This window comes from Gadus chalcogrammus, chromosome 19 (assembly GCF_026213295.1).
Source record: "Gadus chalcogrammus isolate NIFS_2021 chromosome 19, NIFS_Gcha_1.0, whole genome shotgun sequence".
NCBI classification, from domain to species: domain Eukaryota; kingdom Metazoa; phylum Chordata; class Actinopteri; order Gadiformes; family Gadidae; genus Gadus; species Gadus chalcogrammus.
The window spans coordinates 613351-629104 of NC_079430.1; the positions used below are offsets into that span (position 1 = coordinate 613351).

General features: G+C 44.4%; 1 long non-coding RNA gene across 1 annotated transcript; it reads left to right on the plus strand.

Annotated features, from left to right (window-relative positions):
• The first annotated feature begins 2521 nt into the window (after positions 1 to 2521).
• LOC130372677 (uncharacterized) lies at positions 2522 to 8139 on the plus strand. Its single transcript, XR_008893393.1, has 4 exons — positions 2522 to 5796; positions 6570 to 6934; positions 7093 to 7128; positions 7814 to 8139. It is a non-coding gene; the product is annotated as an uncharacterized LOC130372677 (long non-coding RNA).
• The last annotated feature ends 7615 nt before the right edge of the window (positions 8140 to 15754 follow it).

Sequence of the window (15754 nt, forward strand, 5' to 3'; positions counted from 1 at the left end):
TACCCTGATCCTCTGTGCCCCCCCCGCCCCCCATAAAAAAATAAAAACCACAACCCCACTCACTTAAAGTTGTCAATGCATCGTTTTTCATTGATTTTGCGTTGGTCACTAATAGCAATGAATGCCCTCTGAGTCGGTTTTGGTGCAAAATAATATAAAAATATTCATGAATATTCATGACATGCTGATTGGCTAATGCTGATTGGCACTGTCCATCATTGTAATCAACCGAATTAAACTTCCAGAGCTACTGGGGGGGGGGGGGATTGAGAGAGAGAGAGAGAGAGAGAGAGAGAGAGAGTAAAAAGTAGCTGAGACGGTAGAGGGGTTAGAAACCAATAAATTAAAATAGCCAATTTTTTCACCCAAAAAAAATAACAATGAAAGTTTAAAATCCCCCCCCCAAAAATGGAATCACGTTCCCAGTGCCCCCCTAGGTTGTGCGAACGCCCCCGTTGAGAAACCATGATTTAGATTCTGATGTAAGTCTCTTTCATCTAGCGGGAGCAGAGCGGCGTGAGGCTGACGACAATCAAAGCGCACAAGCTCAATTGGATTAACTGCAGCAAGCGCTGCGTAAACAGGTCTCTAGAAAACAACTGTACAAATATCAGAGAGTTACAGGAATCCCAAGGGCAAGGTTGTCTTAAAGTGTGTATTGGAAGTTAGATACTGCAGTGAAGAATCATATAGGAAAAAAATTCGAATACACGATTTTTTAGTTTTTATTAATAAATCGACACTACAAGTGGCATCTTGAGCCGTTTTTGTGATACAATTTTACTTCCGCATCTCAAACGCTCGTTTTCGAGCGTGACGTAGGAATTGGTAGACGGACGTTCTAATCATCATAGACTACATAGGCAACATAACAACAATGGATAACAGTTTCGGACCACTTCCGTACAATTTTGAGCCAGCTAGCCGTGAGGGAGAACAGCAACCACCTAATAGGGGGAGACACCATGGCAATAGGAGGGAGATAGAGTTGTGGTGTCAGGAGAATTATGGTGAACCAGGAGCGGCTGAACATCAACACGGCCACGGAGGAAGACCTCATGACCCTGCCCGGGGTCAACCGCCCCGTGGCGCGGAGCATCGTGGAGTACCGGGACTGCATCGGGGGCTTCAAGAAGGTGAAGGACCTAGCGCTGGTGATAGGCGCCACCAAACTGGATATTATTAAAGTGGAGCTCTGCGTGTCGAGTAGGACCAGTTCGTCGCAGCACTCCCCGTCCTCCCTGCGGAGAGACCCGGAGCATATGTCCTCCTGCAGCGGCATGAACATCAACACCGCCACCCCGCCGCAGCTCATGAGCATCCCCCGGCATCACGGAGAAAATCGCCCGGAACATTGTCGCCTATCGGACCCAACACGGTCCGTTCAAGAGCATCGAGGACCTGGTTCGGGTCGATCACATAAACTGCTCCCTACTGGACAAGATCCGTTTCCAGGTGTTTGTGGAGCGCTCAAGAACTCCGTCCACCAATACCAACGGCGGGCTGACCTACACGGGTCGGTCCCATCCGAGCCCAACCTCGTTCAGCCTCCGGAGAGACGACCTCGACCTCCCGCCGGGAGGACCCACGCAGATGGTGTCCCTGCGGCCCCGCGTGGCACCGGTCCCGCGGGACAGCAGGGCCGCGATGCGCCTGGCCACCTGGGACCTTCAGCGCTGCTCCAGTGAAAAGGCCAACAACCCTGGCGTCAAAGAGGTCGTGTGTATGACCCTACTGGAGAACGAGTGAGTACAACTAACGTGAGGGTTTGCGCTGAACATGTTGTGTCTTCTTGGGACACGTTGTTTCCTGTGTGTAAACACGTTGGTGTCAGGGGATTTCATGTACGATAACAAAACCGGCTACGCAAACTAACATTCTGAGCCAAACTGAACACAGAGCCCCAGACCTGCATGTCTACCCTGGGTCTGGACCCCCAGACCTGCATGTTGGTCTAGACCCCCCCAGGCCTGCATGTCTCCCCTGGATCTAGATCCCCCAAGACCATATGTCTCCAGCCCATCTCCAGTGAGTGCAGCCGTTTGACTTCCAGGCGTCCGGCCCAGCAGCCTGTAAAGGTTGCGTGGAGGCGTGTGTGTTTGCACAGCACTAGCTTGCGATCAATCACAAGATCCCATGATGGTTGTGTTGAGAGAGGGAGACGTTCTACACGGACACGCCCACTCGTCTGCAGGCTGTCGGAGGAAGCCCAGATCCGTGCTGGCGGTGTGAGGCAGCGGGGTTATTACAGGTTATCAGCTCAGACTGGGTCCACTCATGACAATGCAAAACAAACACACGCAGAGGCAGCAGAGGAGCCGCGCAAATGAACGTGTATTTGGTGACAGAGGCGAAAAAAAAGTCCTTTCTCTTCACCTGTACAAAATGCACCCAGGCTCGAAAGCCTGCTCCATCCTTTCTCCGATCAGGGAAACTGTGAAATCGGAGATGGTCGGACAGGAGGTCGGAGTTGGAACAACCCCCACAGATACAAAACCTCATCTTGTCGATTAGAAAAAAACAAAAACCACAGGGGGGGGGAAATACAAGACCGCTCACCGCGGTAACTACTCACAACTACGCATAGAGCTTAGGCAGCAACAGCGACCGCGTCTACCAATTCCTACGTAATATGACGCGTTTGACGTATCACATAAAAAAACAACGGTTTTTGAAGCCTTGCTCAAAATAGTCACTTTAAAACTGGATTTTTTGCCGATATACTTTTTTAAACTGATAAAATCCTGCATTTTGATTTCAAAGGGCAATTTTCAGAGAATGTTATGCATAAATATTTTTAAAAACATTAACTTCCAATACGCACTTTAAAGAGATACTTCACCGGAGGAGATAAGGTTATATGAAGTAAATAATTATATGTATTATAAATGTGAAAAAAAATAGCCTGAGAAAAGGCAGAAAGTGTCTCTCTGGCTCAAAAGTAGGAAATCCTCCAACTAGGACCCATGGTCCTAGCGCGAGTGTTGGCGCAAGTTTTGTGTAAACAAATCCCTGTGATACGTTGACTAGTTTCGACCTCTGCTCTCGTTTTTTCAAACGCAATAATGCCCAGTGGTTGTTTGGTACCCGGTTGCACCGAAAAGTCTGGGATGGGACAGAGAGTAAGTTTTCACGTTTTTCCAGTGAAAGACGATCAGCGTTGCCAACTATGGCTGCGGGCGAACAACCCCACAATTGGAGAAGACGCCGGTATGGAAATTATAAAAGGAAAAACGATATGCAGTCTCCATTTCAAACTGGAGGATTATGATGTAAATCTTTTCAGAATGATGAGGCACGCTCTCTGTGGTGTTCCCAACACAGATGTTATACAGTAGTTGTATCAGTTTGCAGGTTTCCCAATGTGATTGGTTGGCATTAGGTGGCGTGCTCCTATTGGTTGTGGAAAAGTCATTTTTAGCTCTGTTAAACTACTATGGGAAGTTTATCCCTAATCTATCTACTCTGATTCAGCCAATGACAGCATTGTTGCATAAAGATGCAACCTGGGAATGGTCAGAGAAATGTCAAAGTGCATTTGAAAGTGCAAAGACGTCTCTTCAGTCAGATAAATTGTTAGTACATTTTGATTCAGATTTACAAATCATACTAGCATGTGATGCTTCTCCTTATGGGGTAGGGGCTGTAATCAGCCAAAAAATGAAAGATGGAAGCGAGAGACCTATTGCATTTGCATCGAGAATGCTAACGAAAACAGAACAGAATTACTGTCAACTGGAAAAAGAGGGACTGGGTCTTGTATTTGGAGTTATGAAATTCCATGATTATTTTTATGGAAGGAAATTCCTGTTATTGACAGACCACAAGCCGCTGTTGAAAATTTTGGGGCCTAAGACAGGTGTGCCAACCCTGGCCACTGCTAGATTACAAAGATGGGCTCTAAATTTGGCAGCGTATACATACGAAATCCAATGTAAGAAGTCAGAGCAGCATAGCAATGCTGATGCTTATCAAGATTACCTGTGAAGCCTGAGGTAGATGTGGTGTCAAACCCAATTTACAGAGTGTCTTACTTGGAATAATTACCTCTTACTGCTAGAGAATTAGCCAAAGAAACAGACAGAGATCCTGTGTTAAGAGTGGTTAAACAGTTGGTGTTAACTGGGTGGCCTAAACATGTACAGGATGAGTCACTGAAGCCTTACTTTCAGAGAAAATTAGAGCTTAGCATTGAGGATGATTGTTTATTATGGGGTTACCGTGTGGTAGTGCCTGATAAACGGAGAGACAGGTTATTGTCTGAATTACATGAGCACCACTGGGGAATAGTTAAAATGAAATCCCTCGCCACCAGAATTCTGGTGGCCTACATTAGATGACAGTAATAAACGTGAAGTGAATCGGTGTACTATTTGTCAGCAGCAGCGTAGTATGGCTGCTACAGCACCAGTCCATACATGGAAATGGTGTTCGAGTCCATGGAAAAGGGTACATCTTGATTTTGCTGAGGACCACAAACAGATGTTTTTAGTAGTGATGGGTGCCTATGCTAGATGGCCAGAGATAGTTGCCATGAACACTACTACATCATCTAAGACGATTGAAGCACTGAGGAATTTATTCGCAGCTTATGGGTTGCCTAAAGAGGTTTTAACTGGTAACGAACCTCAGTTCGTATCGCAAGAGTTTGAGTCATTTTTTACTATCAATGGAGTAAAACACATCAAATCACCTGCTTACCATCCTGCAAGTAATGGTTTAGCTGAAAGATTGGTTCAGAATCTTAAGAAATCCCTTGCAAAGAATAGAGCCATTGGTGGTATGACACTTGAGCACTGTGTAGCGAACTTTCTGATTGGGTACAGAAACACACCCCATACTAAGACAGAGAAAACGCCAGCTGAGCTCTTTCTGAGAAGACAGGTGCGAACCAGGTTGTCACTTATCAAACCAGAGTTCTCTCAGAGAATGCAGACTGAGTCTGAACCAAATCTTCCCCGTGTTAGGTTTTTCAAGGTTGGTCAACAAGTGTTGGTAAAGAATTACAGGGGAGGGGAGAAATGGTTGAATGGAGTTGTACGTGAAGTGTTGGTTCCTGTCACATACAGTGTTGAGGTTAAGGGAAAGTGTTTGAAAAGTCATGTGAACCAGATTTTGGGTGTCAAGGGAAATCCAAATCATTCGACTCAAATGGACTCTTGTGATTCTTACAACATTTATGATTTCAATGTGGACACTGATTCGTCAGATCGACGACCTTTGGAACCACCCCCGCCAGTGGTGGAACGGAATACTCTGTCCTCTGTCCTGTGAGAGACAGACGTCCTCCTGATAGACTGAACTTGTGAATCAAATGCAGATTGGTTGAAAAAAAAAAATGGAATCTGTAATGTATAATGTAAAAAAAAAAAAAGAAGAAGTTTGAATTTACAGGGGAGGACCTGTGGTGTTCCCAACACAGAATGTTATACAGTAGTTGTATCAGTTTGCAGGTTTCCCAATGTGATTGGTTGGCATTAGGTGCCGGGCTCCTATTGGTTGTTCATATAGGTATATTAGGCAGAATCGCCACAAGAGGGTTCTCTTGGTACTCTGCTCGACCTAGATAACACGCGCTGGTTGTTACCGTGGATTTCAAATAAAAGATTGGATTCATTCATCAGTCTGCCATGTGCCCGTCAACTTCTTCTTAAACAGTTTTAGAACTATATAGTGACTGAAACACAACACTCTCAAACCAACTGCTGTTCCGTCCGTCTTCGCTGCCCGTTCCCAGATGACAAACAGGTCGGGACTTCTGATGCACCTCCCGCAGCAAAACACACTCGCCTACAGGTAAGACTATCATAGTATTCGACTATATTTCTGTTTACAAAGTACACAATAATAGCTGCTATCGGGGGAAATTGCTGAAATTGGTTAAAAACAAAGTAAAGCAGCGTTGTTTATCGCTGTTATAATTGTTTGTTCTCCAGGCAAACAGAACATGTTTTTAAACGACATATCATTTTCAGTGAGTGATAGAATCTAATGTTATACTAGTAATAACTGTTTTCTTTATGGTGATACAAGTTTGACATTATGGTCAAACTTGTTCTGCACGAGACGGGAGCCCAGGTTAAATGGTGATGCAACTCTCGTGCCTCATACACCGCACGATCCCGAGAGCTGCCTTTATTTAACACACACCCACAACACACAGCGCACCGCACACCCAACCAACGGACATGCAAGTCTCGGTAACGGTGGCGGCAACACTACGCACAATAAACAACACACAAACAATAAAGACCCCAAACAGAAACAAATTGACAAAAGGCAATAAACCCCTTTTTCCCAACCGGCATCACGAATACCCAGACTCCCCGGGGGGTAGTGTCGAAATGCGCATGTGCACCGTAGTTGGCCTAGCCTCAGACAGAGTCTGACTTAAACCCGTGTGTCTTGCTAACAAAGAGACTACAGTGAGCCCAACTCTTGACCCAAAACTCAACATTGTTGGTTGGACTAAATTGCATTGCACAGTTGACATGAATACTTAATGTTTTATATTCATTTTACTCAGAAATCATAATGAGACCAACAATTTTAAGTTTTCGTTTTTACAGTGTAGAACAGGAGGATGGAAAGAAGCTACACTTGACAGGGGATGACCGGTGAACACGCCAGGTTTCAGTGCCAAATACTGCCATTACACCCTCATGTTGGACGACACCAAGGAGATTATGCACACAAAACTGCTGCAGGTAAATAAAAGATTAACACTGGAAAATAAAAAAATTCTAGCCTACAGAATCCGCCAGCTCTGTTGCTATCGAACCAACCGGTTTCAAAAGGGGCATGAAGGAGATCATGGGTGATGGCTTGGATATTGAGGTGATAACCACGGAACGCTCCACATCGATACGTAAGATCATGAGGGAAGAATTCCCCAATGTCCAGCATGAGTTTGACATCTGGCATGCAGCGAAAGGTACGTATTGTTTGCTTTCCCTGTACACACACTCCCAAACATAATCCTCCACCATTCTCCAGCCCTCCCCATTCACACATCATGTCAAGAGCTTTGCAGCAAAGAGTGATTTATATATTCCAGATAAAAGGATGGGATTTTTAAATGTATTCTTTCAGGTTTCAGGAAGAAGATACAGAAAAGGAAAAATGAAAGTGAGTGAAATTATTGCTGCATGGAGCAGGTCATTGTTGGTTTGTAAAGTGACAAGCTTTTCATTGTTTTGTAAGTTTCTAAATTAATAATCAATAATCAAACCACATGTGGTTTACCTGTGCATCAAGCAAGGGTGATACAGAGGTAAAGTATCAAAGGCTTTGTTCATCTGTTTTTCAGAGACAAAATATATAGTGTTAAGAATTGTAAATACTTATCATACAGAAACTGAAATGCAGATGGCAGTCCATTCTACACCATGGGCCCTATTTTAACGGTCTGAAACGCAAGTGGGAAGCGCAAAGCGCAAGTAGCTTTGTGGGCAGTTCTACGGCGCTATCGCTATTTTACAGGGGGATAAATGATAAATGAGTGTCAAAAGGGTTGGTCTGAAGCAGCCTAATTACCCGTAGGTGTGGTTTGGGCGTAACGTGCAATGAACCAATCAGAGCGTTTTCTTGCATCCCCTTTAAGAGCGATCGGCGCTTGTTCCATGGCGGATTGCTATTATGATGGCGGATTTGCCAGGCGCACGCCAAGAAATCTTTGCAACTTTTCATTTTTCGTTTTGTATTTTTTTTTTTAATTTACGCCTACGAACATTTGGACAAGTCGAATAAAGAATGTCTCAAGGACATACTATACTTTCCGATGTTTTGGGCTCACTTTCTCTGAATTTCACAGTATTCAGAATTGTGGTTCCTGATTCTTGACGGACAACCCAACCAACCCCCAAACGCTCTGCGCCAGTTGTAAACTAGCAACGACACATGCGCCAGTGACTAAGTCACTTGCGCCGGATGCAAGATAGGGACCCATGTGTGTAATGAGCATGAATGGACAAATGATGACGGACAAACAAACCGGTGTGGACATCGACCTATAGCAGCCCAGGAGCAAATCAAGCGCCAATGGATGAAGAGGGAGTCTTCGGCGTTCCAAATTCTCGAATCGCAGGTCAATGACAAAAGGCTGTTGAAAGACATGGAACAGATGGCCCTGTTCAAACACACTGGTGGGTTTATAATAGTTCTCCTTATAAGCTTGATTACTTTACAAAATCACTCCCTAATGGTCATGTTTTCGTTCTCATATTATTTTCCCTTTTATTTTATTGCATACAGGGCCGCTGGAGGTCTTTCACAGTGCACTGCTGAAGTACCCATGTTCCATGGGGATGGATAGTATGGGCATCGTCACTACCTGGAGCCTGGGTCTGTTGAAGGAGGCATTGCTGTTTTTAGGCTGTGATAGCCATAGGATAGGATAGGTAGAATCGGCATTGACACAACCTGGAGCTTGCATGTATGGAGCCTGGGTCTGTTGAAGGTGGCGTTTCTGTTTTTAGGGTGTGATAGGATAGGTACATTCAACCGATTTTTTTATTTACTTTAAAGCTATACTGTATGATGTGAGAGAGCTAGCATGATTTGAAATTAGCTTCTCTTCGGAGTTCCGTTTAACTCCTCCCCCACCCTTCAGGACTCCCTGCCCCCACCCCTCGACACAGAGCCGTGCACGAGCGCTGCTGCTGCTTACGGCTTACTTCAACGGCAACCATTGCGTCACTTTTCAGGCCATTCAACTCCCTCAGCTGTCGCCATCGCTGAAAAGCTAATCCAATATTTATTCTTGTTTTTCCTCGAGCATTCTCCAACTTCTTTTTTGTTGCTGCCTTTTCAGTTTCTGTCTTTCTTTTTCTTGCCTTTTTAAAAGGATGAACCGGGGCAAGTAACGGTGGCAGTGGTAACTTCAGTTGTTTCTCTTCCTTTGTGTAAACGTTGTAGGCTCACTAGGTCTAGTCCACTGTCATGAACTACTATGACAACAACGCTTTCTTTGCCCTCCGTGAACGCGCTCAGGCCGGCTCAGGCTCGTACACAGAGGGGAGAGAACGCGCAGGCTTGTGATTGGTTCTTTAGATCCGGGCACAGTGTCTCCGATTGGTAAGCATTTTAACAGGTTTATAGCAGATACAGAATTCGTTTTTTTTTCCGCTTCTTTTTCATTGCCCATAAGTTATTTATTGCTGTCAGGATGTAAAAAACAATTTCAACAACATATTAAAAAGTGCATATCACTGGTCCCGTACAATATGCCTTTAATGTATCTTTTACAATAAAACATTTAAAAACTTTAAATTGCATCTTTGTAATGTTGACATATTGGATCATTTTTACTTTGTGAATAAAATCTTATTGTTTTTAACACCTTACCTTGGATTCCTGTGTAAACCCATGTTCACCATAACAAACTTGTGAGCAGGAGACTTCACTGCAATAATTATTTGAATTTCTGTCAGATTAACTTTTTTCCATATGGTTTAATCATATGGTTAAAACTACAATTTATGTGGTATAAATCATGAAGATGCAAAGTAGATTCTACATACAGCCATCATGTATGAATGTAGCAAGAATAGATTATATTAAGTACTTTAGGTATCATTTGTATTTTACTGTACAGCATAAAAACATTTGCTAATTACAGTAGCTCAGCATATCAAGTATTTGTAAACCTTTTCTCCCCATTTTAGATGTTTATCTTATACAGCAGAACTTGGTATACTAAACAGAACTTGGTATACTAAACAAATCACAACAACCAACATGAATTTGAAGTTTTATTCATGAAACATAAACTATATACCAGACATGGGGGACTCGAGTCGCAAATTTGAGGACTTGAGACTTGCTTGACTAACAATGATAAAAGACTCGACTTGACTTTGACTTGGTCTTCATGACTTGAGACTTGACTTAGACTTGAGACAGATGACTCGAAATGACTTTTTTAAAGTTAGATTAAATGTTGGATATGGGATTTGCGATACGCCAGCCGATTTAAAAAATACACATCTCAAATGGTCCTACCCCCTCTCGTTCAACGCTGACTCTGACTCCACCCATTCCAAGTACATGGACGCGCAATCACGCAAGAGCGCTAGGTTGGAGTTTAGGGTTGTCTTCTAGTGCTAGGTCCAAATGTGGATTAGCTAGTTAGCAAGCTCCAGTAGCTACCGCAGGATAAGAACAAACAGAAGCTTGCTCTGGGTCACGAGCTTTGAGTACGTGCACGTGCACGAAGGGGTCACTCGCGGGGGAGGGGGAGTGCAGTACGACCGTTTGATTGACGTACTTACTGTCCAATGCCACTCGGTGGTTCTGAAAATCATTGGCTGGAGTTTTTCGAGCCCTGCCCGTTCCACAGATGATTGACTTGTTTAATTTTCATGTCAGTAGGCTACTTCTAACTCAGTGGCTGTAAGTGGGTTATAATAATGATTTCAAGTGATTTTCAAGTAAAATTACACCGTCAGAGCCAGAGCGTCAGACTGGGCTGTTCTCGGCATACCGCAAAAAATTAAGAGGGTTCAAGTTCCAGTCCCCAAACTCAGTTGAACCACTACCTGGACATTTGTGATGGACAGAGCTGCCTTCAGTTTTGGGCCTATTCACATAATGGTTTTGGAATGTTTTGAATAGTTTGAGTTATTGTTAATGTTAAGACATTGTTATTGTTAATGTTGAAATAAAACTCAACTTATGAACCACTCACTCTACCGATTTTTAAATGTGGAAACTGGGTTAGATGATCAGATTTTTGTATGACTTGACTTGTGACTTGCTTGACCTGAGCAATGACTTGACTTGTGACTTGCTTGATTCTCACCACAGTGACTTGGGACTTGCTTGAGACTTGAAGGTTATGACTTGAGACTTGCTTGCTTGCCCCCACCTCTGCTATATACACAAATGATACGTATAGTGCGTTTGCTAAAAATCACAGCTCATCTTGGGCATCTACTGTCTCATGGTAGCCACGGGACTGCCCATTCTGTGCTGGGTAATTAGCCCTGATAGCCTGGACAACACAGGCTGGCAAAACAAGGTGATTGCCTCTCCCAATTCTCTCGCCTTGCAGTCTACACTCCAGGAAACGCTGGTAAGATGTAAGCCGATACTGTCTAAGAAAGAAAGAACAAAATTAGCGAGATAAAAAAAGCAAAGCAAGATAAATTATGCCTTGAGTAGCCTATACAGCATTACAGACTTCAAGATAACATAACCCAGCCTATGCTCTGCCAATGAGGTCGGCTACTTTCGGATAACCACATTGTCACATTCCCCGGGACTCAATACTATTATAGCCAACGTGTTATTAAAATAAAAACACTGTGCTCAGACGTCCGTTTCTCCCAGCGGGCTTTGGCTAGCGTTTCCAGTTCACTTTCTGGTTCCGGAAATATGTATCCAATACCCAACAGTTCAGATGAGGCGTGAAGCCTGGGTGAGAGGTTACACACACGGCCCCGTCCTCGCCAGTTTCAGCCATTTCTTCTCGAAGAAACTGGCATCGCTGAAATTCGGTGCAGCACATGGTGCTGTCTATAGGCGAACAGAGCAAACAGGTACACCACCAGTTCACTCCTGCTCGCTCCGGCTCCTCGTCCTCGGCAACAGGCAAGGCTTGTTCAGCTGCAGCCGCAGCAACCTCCTCCTCTATTCTTCTCAATTCTTCCTGGCTGTATTTTGCTTGTACAAATAGCCCTGAAGGTCAGAATCCAGCAATATATTTTCAAAATCAACTTTGCAAATTAGCTTCTGCCATAGTCGGAGGTTTGCGTCGGTCTAGTTCTTGTGCTAAGCGGTTAAGTTACATGGCGGATATTGTTTTTACACCTAGTATGCGAGCTCCCACCTCCCTCATTCCTTATTTGTGGGCTTACACATTTACAGAAGCAGTGTTTTGTAGTTCTCGGCCCTTCTAGCAGACAAAAACAATTCTCCCGAGATGACATCAAACGCGTCATTTAACGTCATCTCGGGAGAAAATTAGATCAGGAAAGCTGGGCCAAGCGAAGACAGGGTTAGACTGAAGGAAAAAAAACTTTTTTTCATATATTACAATAGCAATTTTATAATGATATGTTGCGTTTTTTCTGAAGAAAGTAGTCCAATCCTTGGTCGCTTTTAACTCACTTTATTTGTTAAAGTACGCCTATTTCGGAATGGTTACTATGAAGCATAAGGGAGGGAATTGTATCTAACGCATATTGGAATAATATCGGGCACTACTTCGAGTCCCGGGCAAAGGCCCTGCAGCTGGTTGCACCAGCAGAACGCAGGGTTGCCAACAGTCACGCCCCTGGCGACTCTCACGCTTTCACCATCAATCTCACGCTGTCACGCACACGCAAGAAATGTCACGCCAAAATAAAAAATCCTCTCGTTCATTTTCTGCTCTGAGAAAATGAACGAGAGGATTATTTATTTAAAAAAAAGCAGACTAACAGCTGTAACATCTACCTACCTACAACATGATCACGGCAGTATTCTCTGATCGTTGATTCGTTGAAAACGCACCTGATAATTAGTTGCGTTTGAAAAGGTCAGAGAGAGTTCAGAGCCGGAGTCGGAGCCCACTGATGCGCGTTTGGGGATGGGTCGGTCGCGAGTCGCGACCGATTCATTCACAACGAACGTGAACGACAAGAACTTGTTCCCTAAAACAAGAAGAACTGGTTCTTTGATTCTTTTTTTTTTAACATAAAACAAAAATATGGTCACGTAAATAAAATATACAAACGAACAGAGCTTCGTCTCCCCGCGACCTTATATCGATTGAGTCTACAACGTTCTCAAAGATTCAGCCAATGAGAGGTAGCAATGGTGTTGCCATGGCACCTGGGTAAACAAATGACAAGGCGGTACCGTCGAATTTGCGCGCTTTCTCTGTCTGACGTATCTTGGGTCATACCATTCGACGTGGGGCCACTAATATATCCCCCTACATTTCCGAAAATAGACTTGACCTCCATCTGTTTATTGGATAAACGCATTTCCCAATCCCAGGAGCCTTTGCTCCATTCTACATCAATTCAAGAACAAATAAAGAAATTAAACTGCAGTTCGTATTTTTTATTTATGACCATAAAAGTTCTGTAATGCCTGAATTATGAAGAATTAAATGTAGAGTAAAATAAAAATTATAATATATAAAACCATGAATGACATATAGAGAGTAAGCAAGTGGTATAAATATTGGTGGGACGTTTGATTATACTATATAGTATATCTTGTTGATTTTCATGGGGGGGTAGAGCCTAGCCCTGGGTATGTCTTGGAAATCTTAAGAATCGGGCAAGTGGCACTTTCATATTCCCCAAGCATGCCTCACTCAAATGCGAATGCTGAGCGAACTTTTTCATTGATTGGCCTAAACAAGACAACAACAAGAAACCTTGAAGGCACCCTGTCGTCAATTATGACCATGAAAATGAGCAGCCTTGAACCCTCCTGCAGAGGTTGTGAAGCAGGCCAAAACTGCCCCTGTGGCATACAACAGGCCTAATATGTAACTTCTATGTTCTGCCTCTGCTGCGGAGTGTACACGCACGCACACACACACACACACACACACACACACACACACACACACACACACACACACACACACACACACACACACACACACACACACACACACACACACACACACACACACACACACACACACACACAGCCAAAACAGCCAGCCAGTTAGCTCTGGGGAGCTGGGGTAACTATTGTCCCTTTTTTCTTTTTCTTTTTTTCTCTGTCTTTATTTTGTAATACTGCATTCAATAAATGAATTGTTCATTTTGAAAAAGCGTTTCCATTCTTTAACTTTTTTCATAGATGAGGGTTTATACTTGGTAAACGAGGACTATTTTGTAGAAAAAAATTTTAGGGTTGTCCAAAAAATTAGCCGCTCACACTAATATTTTAGAGTCTCACTCCAGCCAAAGTCCCAAAGTTGGCAACCCTGAGAACGTAAGGTCCCACTTAGGCTACGTTGAACGTAAATCGCCCAAATGTTCGACTTTACACTCTACTAAAAAAATAGCAGTTGCACCAAGCAGATAGTTTCAACGTAACACTAAGTTATAACTTATCTTTTACACCTCCCCTCTAGCTGGTGTAAGTTCCATACTAACGATAAAGAACCGTTAAAAAATTTCAACGCGGTTTGCGCCGGGAACGGATTGTCCGTGACCGTATCGATCCATTTCTTTATTATGATGATGTTCAATTATATGCGCGATTTCGGTTTTGCCGGGCGGAATTACTCAGAATAACTAAGTCCAGCGATGCAAGTGTGTTTGGCTCTGAGATATTTTGCCACTGGATCTTTTCAAAACCTAGTTGGTGACTCGGTCCATGTGCACAGGGTCTACTGTCTGCAGAGCGGTTCGAGCTGTGGCAGTGTCTCTTTGCAGGCATCTGAACACATATGTTCGCTTCCCTGTACAGCCTGCGGAACTAAACCATGTCCGTCAACAATTTTACCAGATCGCTGGTTTCCCAAATGTGACTGGCTGTGATGACGGAACGCACATCCGTATCAAGACCCCAACGGACCACAAACCTGTTTTTGTTAACAGGAAAGGATACCATTCCATAAATGCAGTAGTCGATGCTCGATAGTCTGTGACGCCGACCTTAAGATTACGAATTGTGTTATAAAATGGCCAGGATCTAAACATGACAGTTACGTATTACGGCACTCACAGTTCGGGGAAGACTTTGAGGCAGGGAGACACCCTGGAAGGCTCCTCGGTGACTCTGGGTACCCCCTTAGGGAATGGCTTATGACCCCATATTTGTCACCTGCCAGTCGCTCGCAGGAGCGCTACAATGTTGCCCACATTCGCACAAGAAATGTGGTTGAACGCTGCATAGGAGTGCTGAAGAAGCGGTGGGCCTGTTTGCACAGAGGTGACTAAAAAAATATTGCTGATTTCTAATTCTAAATTAGTTAGTCTTTGTGAAATCATATTGTCAGACTGTTCTGTGATTAAAAAACCCTAAATCTGTATTAAGATGTACGATTTGCAAGTCTTTCGAAAACCTGTACATGTAAGAAGTTACAAGTAGGTCTGAGGCTATTCCTCCTGTATGAATTAATTAATTTGTTATTATCACTAACAGGCATCAATATGGATTGTTATATGGTTCCTCTCCTGGAACCGTCACCTTATCGTGGTGGAGAGGTTTGCGTGTCCCTGTGAACCTGAGGGCTGTGTTGTCTGGAGCCTTGTGCTCCTGGTAGGGTCTCTCATGGCAGAGTGGTCTCAGGTGAGGGGCCAGTGGTTAAAAAATCCTCAATGAATAACGGAAGAAGAGTAGATGTGACCCGGCCCGGAGGAAGCCCGGGGCCCCCGTCTGGAGCCAGGCCCAGACGGAGGGCTCGATGGCGAGCGCCTGGTGGCCACGGAGCCCGGTCGGGCACAGCCCGAACAAACTACGTGGCACCCCCCCTCTCTTCATCCCATGGGCCCACCACCTGTGGGAAGACCCGTTGGGGTCGGGTGCGCAGCCACAGACCCGGGCGGCAGAAGCTGGCTCTGGGGACGTGGAACGTCACCTCGCTGTGGGGAAAGGAACCGGAGCTTGTGAGGGAGGTGGAGCGCTATCAGTTAGATCTGGTGGGGCTTACCTCCACGCACAGTCTCAGCTCTGGTACCGTACTCCTGGATACGTTTTGGACTCTTTTCTTCTCCGGAGTTGCCGAGGGCGTGAGGCACCGGGCGGGTGTGGGGATACTCATAAATCCCCGGCTGAGCGCCGCGGTGTTGGAGTT